This window comes from Dermacentor silvarum, chromosome 3 (assembly GCF_013339745.2).
Source record: "Dermacentor silvarum isolate Dsil-2018 chromosome 3, BIME_Dsil_1.4, whole genome shotgun sequence".
Classification (NCBI taxonomy): Eukaryota; Metazoa; Arthropoda; class Arachnida; order Ixodida; family Ixodidae; genus Dermacentor; species Dermacentor silvarum.
Window position 1 is genome coordinate 215610694 of NC_051156.1, and position 9819 is coordinate 215620512.

Genomic DNA, 9819 nt, shown 5'->3' on the forward strand with positions numbered 1-9819 from the left:
CCTTTGTAAAGCTGCCTTTTTTATGTTTTTGCTACCTGCGGTCTCGCCATTTCCATCCGATATGCTTTTTGCATGATTTCATTCTTGTGGTTTGTGGGGAGACCGAATTGATTGAAACAAATGTCGGGTGCCGTGTCATACGGTTGTAGAAACGGTAGACCTGCGCCGGTATTCTTAACGAAGATGTGTGACAAGGCAGGCAACCGAGAAATCTAGAAGTATAAAAGCAGCGTGGCAAGATGGCGGATGCAGCAGTGCGTTGAACACACTTGGAACACACTTTATGTCACTGGCAGAGATGGTGTTCGCAATTCGGGCATATCGTAGCTTTATATCAATTGCTTGTTTTGAGAGGGTATTTATGAATGAAGAAGCAGGAGTGAATCATACTTAGTAACTTAGTAAGATAATCGAGCACTTGATCAGCTAGGTAGCACAGCGGACATGCTTCCTGGTTATAATCTGCCTGCCTTTTCTTACTTTTCTCCCTCTGTTTAGCCGTAAAAAAATGACAATGGTGCAAGATGTCGAGCGCACCGGTTATCGCTGTGGCACAAGATTATTCGGCCAATGAATTTTGATTATGATGGAGATGACTTACCATATATTGACAAAATATTTCAAATTAGCTTGCTTAATTTATATTCGTTTTAACACGAAAGTGTCTTATGCCGGGTTTCACTACTGATTTCCGGCAATGGATGTAAAGGATGTGACGTCCAGCTCCGGCGCTGCCAGTGAAGTACTGCATCGTGACACTAACGAACGCCGACAGGGAGCGCTTCAGTAGTCACAGCGCAGCAGGAGGCCCCAGCGCGATGTAGCCATCGAATAAAGAACCAAGTGTAGCCTCGTGCATAGAGTTTCATACAATAATTATACAATAAATAATGAAACAATAAAAACACTGCCATTCCACAGTGCGAAGGTGGATGACCAGCGAAGCTGTGTATGTGGTGATTGACCGTTGCTCCGGTGAAAGGTTTCAAGTTTCCGGGAACGGGGCCACATGGATGGTTCGCATTTCTTTCCGCCTCGCGGTGCTCTGCTTCGTCGTTGGTCTCCTTCCACTGCCGCCACGCCCATTCTCTTTTCTCCGCGAAACCCCAGAGATTTCAGTAGGCGCCACAAGGTGCCGCTTCGCATTGGAGCGATGAAACAGATCAGCCGTAGAGATCAGCAAGAGACGATTAGAGTACTGGTGGAAAAAAAGCAGGGAAAAGATGGATACGACCTGATCTCTTAAAATCATAGGCAACGGTACAAGCAAAATTTTTGAAAAAGAAAGATAATGAGAGGGGGGGGGTATACAAAAATGCTAGATAAAGAACATGTGTAGTATACCTGATTAAATCAAGCAGGCTAGGTGACTATTTGTCGCCACCCCGTTTCAAAGGGGATGCCAATAAATCATCATCATCATCATCATCATCATGTACGTTTCGCTTTGGAACCATGCAACTTTCAACCGGCGTTGCACGGGGGCGTGACCCTCCGGACCGATGTGCGTTAACGCCTAGAAAAGAACCTACACACGATGTAGGAGAGACTATGACGTTTTTTTTATAAAGACGGATACGCCAATCGCCGCGCGCGTACTAGGGCTGACGCTCTCACGTGGCCGCCAGGGTGAGCTATACGTCACGTAATGAAGAAGCAAGCTTAAGTTACTGCGAAAAGCCCGTTGTGATGCACAAGATTTTTACGATCCCGAAGTTTAAAAACTGGGATAGTATGACAAGAGTGAATGAAAAAAATAAATGATAAATGTGATGATCTATCTGACACATGTCATGACATGCGTGTCATGTAGGTCATGAAACAGCCGCCTACGTCTTGGTGTGGTCATTTCGTTAACTTGGTACGCTCCCCGCAGACTGTTTCGCATACAATCGATTCCCACAGGGCATGGGGTTTGCCAGTTTTTTAACAGCGGAGCTGTTTAAGGTCGAGGTTGATCCCTACGGAGCGATGGCGCTCGCAGTTTCGAGCGAAGGAGAGCGAGAGCAATAAATAAAACGAAATAAACTTTCTGACGAGGCGGGATTCGAACCTGGGTGCCCACGGTCCGAAGGCGAGCGTCACAACCACAAGGCTATAATGAGAGTGAGAGAAAGAAAGAAAGAAAGAGAGACACAGAGAGAGAACGAAATATAAACAAAGAGAGAAAGACGCGGGATTTGAACGCGGGTACTCACGGCCCGAAGGCGAGCGTCATACCCACTACGCTATGAACCCGCGCTTGCAGAGCTCTGCTGTTTCATCAGATTTAATAAGCGTGCAACTGGCTTAATTTTTTAAAGCGAAGCTTGGATTGCCTCACTCGTGTCGGCGTCGGTGTTCTTGGTGTTGGCGCACAAAAAAAAAAAAAACACAAGCCGCGCGAAAATAAAAATGGCTCGTTGGACTGCGGATTCGAACCACTGACCTCCGAGTTGCGATACCACCACGATAACCGATTCAGCCCCTGTCGTTTTTTGTAGCGTTAGCTACACTGGCCTAGCCAAGCCCGTTTCGCGGCACATCAAGAGCCGTGCTGCGCATGCGCAAGGATCAGTGATGTCACACGGCTTGCGCACCGGATACACCGGAGCCAGCACCTCTCGCGCACTCCGCCGCCGCCGGTCTGCGCATTCCAGAGGAGTGACGTCGTATCCGTGGTAGACGCACTGGCGCCGGCGCGCGCTCGCTGTGCAGTCGCCGTGTGACACTGCGCTGGAGCCGCTGCGCTTCTGACTGGCGTTTGCCAGTGTGGTATAGCCATGGAGAAGGAGCGCGCAAATGCTGCTCATCAGCGCACAAGAACGGAGAAGCTTGACTCATCGGATCCCGAAGTAGTTGCCTGGCAATAAGCGGTTGAGCGTAGGAGGAATGAACAGAAGAAGACAACTCCAAATACTGTGTTGGGGCCATAGAGACGGCAGCGTGTTACTTCACTGATCACCGAGCCGTCTTTGTGGCAATAGAGAAGCAACGTGACGTTGAGCAAAAATAAATATACATGTGCCACATAATACATATACCGCGTGTGTGTCATTGGAGCAGCAGTAAGCATGACAATCAAGCTAATCCTTGACAATCTAGACAACCAGGAAAGCTAAGAATAATCAGCTGAACCTTTGCTAACGCTACGTATATCCTGGCATAGCCGAGCTAAGCCACTGCAACTTTTTTCTTTTGTGCTATCACGGAGGCGCGTTATATTTGATTGAATCAAACACTGCGCCTAATTAAGTGCCAGCGCGCGACGTAAGAACCGGTCTGCCGCCACTGTCAGAGCGCTCGTTTTCCGCCAGCATCAGCAAGTATTTACTGATCGGGTTATATGTGTATGCCTATAGCTCTCAGTCGGGGGTGTAGTTCAGATGGTAGAGCGCTCGCTTAGCATGCGAGAGGTACTGGGATCGATACCCAGCACCTCCACAATTTCTTTTTTTTCTTTTGTGCTATTACGGAGGTGCGTTATATTTGATTGAATCAAACACTGCGCATAACTAAGTGCCAGCGCGCGACGTAAGAACCGGTCTGCCGCCACTGTCAGAGCGCTCGTTTTCCGCCAGCATCAGCAAGTATTTACTGATCGGGTTATATGTGTATGCCTATAGCTCTCAGTCGGGGGTGTAGCTCAGATGGTAGAGCGCTCGCTTAGCATGCGAGAGGTACTGGGATCGATACCCAGCACCTCCACAATTTCTTTTTGTAGCGTTAGCTACACTGGCCTAGCCAAGCCCGTTTCGCGCGGCACATCAAGAGCCGTGCTGCGCATGCGCAAGGATCAGTGATGTCACATGGCTTGGGCACCGGAGCCACCGGAGCCGGCACCTCTCGCGCACTCCGCCGCCGCCAGTCTGCGCATTCCAAAGGAGTGACGTCGTAGCCGTGGTAGACGCACTGGCGCCGGCGCGCGCTCGCTGTGCAGTCGCCGTCTGACACTGCGCTGGAGCCGCTGCGCTTCTGACTGGCGTTTGTGTGTGTCATTGGAGCAGCAGTAAGCATGACAATCAAGCTAATCCTTGACAATCTAGACAATCAGGAAAGCTAAGAATAATCAGCTGAACCTTTGCTAACGCTACGTATATCCTGGCATAGCCGAGCTAAGCCACTGCAACATTTTTTTTTCTTTCTTTTATGGTATTTATTACATTAACCTGTAATCCAATAAAAGTTGTCGCAGTTTCACCTGAAAGGCGAAGCATCAATTGCGATAGCAAATTTGTAGAGAGCTATACGGAGTAATGATAGTAGCTTTATCAGCTGTATAAACTTGGACATGCAGCAGCACCGGCAACACGCAGAACTGTTGTCGACGCCGTCGGCGTTTTGCCCGCGTTCGCACAAAATGCGTGCGGCGTTGGTGACTGCTGCCGGAGCCTCTGATATAAATAGGAGGAAAGAGATGCCTACTTCTGCAGCCCTTAAGGAAGCACGGCACAGAACGCGCGTTTGTTCTCCGCCGTGCGTTCACTCCCCGTGAAAGCGCGCGTCCCTCGCGCCCTTTCACTCGCACATACAGCGTTCGGCGGCGCGCGGCGACGATTTCATCTCCATTGACGTCATACGGAACCTCACGGCGACGGCGACGACGACGGCGACGGCAGAAATCTGCTTTGGAGTGTCTATATAATTGCTATCGCAATAAAACACAACAATTTTGCAATGTCATAGATGGGCGGGCGCAATGAGTCACACACAGAAAAACAAAAGAGGCCCTATTCCGCTTTAAAAGGGTGGTACGGCTAAGCACCTCACCAAAATGGGGTACCAGTCCGGTTGAACATCAAGTCCATCATAAACATGTTTTAGGTACACAGTCATTCAGTCCCTGTCGGTTCATCACACGCTGCCTTAAAGGCGGCGTTTTATGTGCATGAAGAAGTATACGCAGCGCACGGCACGCGCCTGTAACACGTGCACGCTCTTCAGTGCACGCTCGGCAAACGAACATGTCTCGCATAGATGCTCCCTTTGCTTGACAGGTCTGGCTCGGCGCCCGCAGCTGGTGCGCGCGATTATGCCATACCCCCATCCAATCACTGCGGCCCCCTCCCTCCAGAGGAGGGAAAGGGTCTGATAGCGTATTCGCTCGCCTCGCGCCCGTCGTTTCCTGCCAGTTCAGGCCCGGCAGTCAGATGGCGAGGCCGCCATTTGATTCGTTCTGCCGCTCAAAAAAAAAAAAAAAGAAGAAAACTAGCTAACCCCTCCCCTAGGATTGCACAAGCTTCTCGTGCACAACTGTTCCCGGCAGGGGAGGAGTTTATATTTTTTAATTTTTTTTCTCTTTCTTTTTAAGACGCCGTGTCTCTTTCTTTTTTTTTTTTATTGATACTGTCAGCCCTTTTTTAGGGCCATTACAGGAGTGGAGAAAAAATAAATAAAACAAGCAAAGTCAACACATCTGATTTAAGCAGGGCGTACAATACATCTGAATACAAAGTACAAAGAATAAATTGCAGTAAATTGTTTATCATTTAGGGTGCTGTTTTTGTCAGTTCTCGACTTGTTAGTCCGAAATTATAGGTATATAGTTATTGTGTTGAACCATAGACAACTCTGTATTCTAAGAATGTGTTTGTGACTGGGATGAGTAAATATTGCACTTATTAGTGTCTGTGGTTATGAGCATGTGCATGCCGCCGCATTTTTTTATTAAATATTTTAAGGGGCGGAAACACGTCTCCTTTGAAAGCTCAAATGTATTGAAACATATGAAAAGGATCGGGTCTAGCGAAGGGACTTGCACCATATATTTGCAACGTACGTCCTTATTAAGCAGTTCTTTATTCAACTTCGCTGTCTTTGATATACAAGTTGCTATGACTGGCATACATCTGCGAAGGTTGTTACTTTGTGTGCGTTATTCGCAAACATTTAAACAGCTCAGTTTCAGGCATATGTACCCGATGGTCTAAGATGTTAAATTAAAGGATATCAAGAAAATTTAAGAAGCTTTACTTCTATATTGTTATGTCATGTTTTCCTGCATTCCTTGCGATATATTCAGACAAAATCTACAGAATAACCAGGACAAACATGGATGCGTTTCCAGATAACGCTTGTTAGCAGTGCTACACCTACTTGGCTCCATTGACAGCCGTGGGCGCTAGTGACATCCGCGGACATTCGCGTTTCACTCGTTAATATAAGCGCTGGCTCATTGGCCTAGTGATTCCGCTCAGTTTTTCAAGCAGCCCTTTCACTGCCGAGTGTGCATGCTCTCGCCATGTAGGAGAGAACTTGCGTGTGTTGGTGTCTCGTGCTGTGGTTATTGCACAGACGCCATCAGCGTTCCGACCGCGTCTTCACGACATGGAAGTCGGCTACGCGTGGCATGGTCGCCGGATAAAAAAACATGAATAAAAAAATCCACGCATCTCCACGAAGTGACTCATGACGAGTGGGCGAAGCACTGGGGATCGCTCTTACCGTAAATCACCCGTGACATAGCCCACTCGTGCATGTAAATGAGTGGCAACGCGTGTGTACAGTATATACAATGTTTTATTTGTCATAACTCGTATGTCGTGTTGAGTTCCTGGATTCCGTTTTCTCTTCGTTATCACTGCTTTGTGGTCCGTGAAATGTAGAGCCAATGGTTCTTTGATCGGATCTAGCCTGAAGTTGGCAAAGACAAGGTCTATGCATGTTCCCCTAGTGGTTGTTGGTTGTTTCCAGTCGTACGAAATGCATCGTAGAGCGTATCGAGACGTCATATACTGCACAAGCCAGTCGCTGTCCGTAATGCCTACGTTGAAGTCTCCGACAAATACGAAGGGGTTGTTCTTGTACTTTGTTTCGTATTCGCGAATGGATAGATCGATGTACTTTTCTACGTTGCTTCGGGAGAGATTCGGGACCACGTGCAGTGTCATGACGACGGTTCCGTATGGTAGTTTTATTTCAGCGTGTTCGCCGTTGTGAGATTGGCTCGTTATTGGTAGGTCGAGATCCACCGTGGTCTCTAGAAATTTCACGTACATCCCAACACTACCCACCGAACGCTCTGCTTCTTCTGTGCAGACAACGGGGAAGAATCCATTGATGTGGTCTCGCGTTCCACGTCTCGGTAAAGCAAAGGACATCTGCTTTCGTTAGTACAGGATCTCGTTCGACGTTTTTTGCGTGGGCATTGAGGTAGCGCGCCACGGAGAGAAGAGAAGCGGGAGTCGGGAAGTGAGCTAGGAGCTGGCGAGGAGGAGACCCCCTCCTCCGCCCTTCTGGTTGCTATGGCTACGGCGTGGCCAACGTTGGCCGTGAGCACAGACAACGTGGACGAACTAGAGCACTGCACGGGCCGAATTTTGCGGCCCGGGCTCCGCCCGGGCCCGTTTTTACATTGGTGGCCCGCCCGAGCCCGATCAAAACTTTTATGACGAGACCCGGGCCCGGCCCGGGCCCGGAAATAATCTACGTTACCCGCCCGGCCCGGCCCGCCACCCCTTTACCTTAAGCCCGAGCCCGGCCCGAGCCCGGCTCGAAACCGGCCCGAACCCGGCCCGAGACCGAAAAATACATGTTTTTGAGAGTTGAGAAGCCCGAGAATAACTCGCAGAAAGCCCGAGCCCGGCCCGGGCCCGCGTCAAAAAACCCGAGCCCGGCCCGGGCCCGGGTCAAAAAGCACACGCCGTGCCCGAGCCCGGCCCGAGCCCGTGAAAAAACTGCTCTACCCGGCCCGGCCCGGCCCACGGGCCGGGCCGGGCCGTGGGCCGGGCCGGGTAGAGCTGCTCTACCCAGGGGACCGGGTAGAGCAGAGTGGCCGGGCCGTGGGCCCACGGGCCGGGCCGTGCCCGGGCTTTCGGGTAAGCCCAAGCCCGTGCAGTGCTCTAGGACGAACGCCGACGGCAGAAATCCGGTTTAAGTGTCCATATAATTGCTATCGCAATAAAATGATGGTTGATCCCTCTTTCATAGGAATCTGTATAACACGACAGCGAAACGCGTCTTCAAATGCAATAAACAAAGCCACAAGAACGTCTGAATCCACAAGCACGAAGATCTGACAAATCCATGTACTTCTGTGGCCTCGCGTGTAGGCACTTAGCGTCGGATTAGCCTGTGGCGCCTCGTCGCCTATGAATTGGGGCTTCAACGTGCACCAGCAGTGCGTCGTCTACTGTTTCGCTTGCGATGGCACCACCTGAGACAACTGCTGTGCTAAAAGGCGCAGAAAGGCAACGACGTCGCCGGGCGTTCCGGCAACAGACACGCCAGGGTAAAGCAGAATGGCTTCAGGCGTTCGCGGCATTCCTGCAGCTGTGCGCGTCGCAGCTCGAAGGCTGCCGTAGCCACTACGGATGCGGACCAGAATAATCGCACTTTCTCCGAAGCCACTCGCAAACAGAACGGAGCCCGCCAACAGGAATCCACGCGCCAACAAACCTGCAACATGGTGGCCGGCCCTCAAATCGTGTGCCTTTCGCTGCAACGGACCATGAGTTGATGAAGCAAACATGCAACAGCTTCTGTGAAGACACGTTTCACTTTCGTGTTCTACCGATTGCTATGAAAGAGGGATCAACTATAATTTTTTTGACATAGAGATAGAAACAAAAAGTAATTTACAATAAAGGCATAATCACCGAGTTGACCCAACGTGTTTTACCGCCTTCTTATCATAGGCAAATAGCTAAAATGCGGAAAAAAAGGGACTTGCTAGGATGCTAAGAACAGTGCCATCTTTCGTGCACGGCCTCCGGTGTCATTATGCTTCTCCTCGACTTGCGTGTATTCGCCAGATTCTGTCCTTGCTGAAACGACTCTCATAACACCGCTGGGATCAGGGGATTACACTACTAGTTCCTGATAATGCTGCGCACGGCGCTGGCCTGGTACACACTGCATTTATAATAGCAGAGTAATAATCGCCAATTCTTGTTCCGGTCCCCAAAACTCACTGCCGCGACATCCTAATATCGCCTGCAGTGAGTAGGTAATACATGAAGTGCGTATTACAGAGGCGAATTAGTTATCGACCTTAGCTGTCGACCTCATAATTGATCTCGATCAAGGTCAATAATGAAGGAGAACTCGAAGATGCGGCTGGCACCCTCCTGGTTGCCTGTCTTGACGCTACATAGAATTCGTTAATGAGGCCAGTATACACCTAGTGCACCGCCTATAGAGGCGCCGCATGGACACCTATAGCGAGTGCGTTAGAAAGTGCGCTCGGGATGCAGTAGCAGGCGACAGCACTTTGCAGCAAGGGTGGCTGAAGTTCGCGGCTGCGATTTTCCCTGGGTTTGGGTGCCAGACCGCTGGCGCGGGCCTACGTCTCGGAGAATGGATGTGTACACCATTTTACCAGAGTTTGGGGCAACACAGTCGGCATACGTGACAGGTGCGTCCCGCAGACAACCGAAACGAAACTCATTTATACGAAGTGGAGTTTGTGCGAAGCAGCTGCTTTGTTATGTTGACACGCGACATGGTAGATTAAGCGCCTTCAAAGTCACCTCAAGATGAGTATTTGCGAATTTGTTAATGGCACTGCGTAGACTAGTCAACGATGTCACCAAATGCACAGGTGAATAAAAGCGATATAGTTAGCGCTGCATAGCAACTGCCCTTCCGCTGCAGTTCTTGCAGTCTGAAATTCCCTTATTCACCTGCTTGGAAATGTATAAAGCTAAGGTCTTTCTAACTTTCGAGTTTTTTTTTTCGATTTTTTTTTTCAAATTTCTTATGCTACGGAAGAGAGAAGCCACACAATAGTTCTAAAAGCGGAACAGGGCCGGTCAAGGTAGAAGGGCGCTAGCGGCAGGGCCGGGTTTCGTTATTTGGCGTAGGCATTCCACTCCTATGCCGCAAAACTTGATAAGAAAG

At 49.7% G+C, this 9819-nt stretch overlaps 2 non-coding genes across 2 annotated transcripts; both read left to right on the plus strand.

Annotated features, from left to right (window-relative positions):
- The first annotated feature begins 3350 nt into the window (after nucleotides 1-3350).
- Trnaa-agc (transfer RNA alanine (anticodon AGC)) lies at nucleotides 3351-3423 on the plus strand. The gene has a single exon. It is a non-coding gene; the product is annotated as a tRNA-Ala (tRNA).
- Nucleotides 3424-3614: 191 nt separating this feature from the next.
- Trnaa-agc (transfer RNA alanine (anticodon AGC)) lies at nucleotides 3615-3687 on the plus strand. The gene has a single exon. It is a non-coding gene; the product is annotated as a tRNA-Ala (tRNA).
- Nucleotides 3688-9819: the final 6132 nt, after the last annotated feature.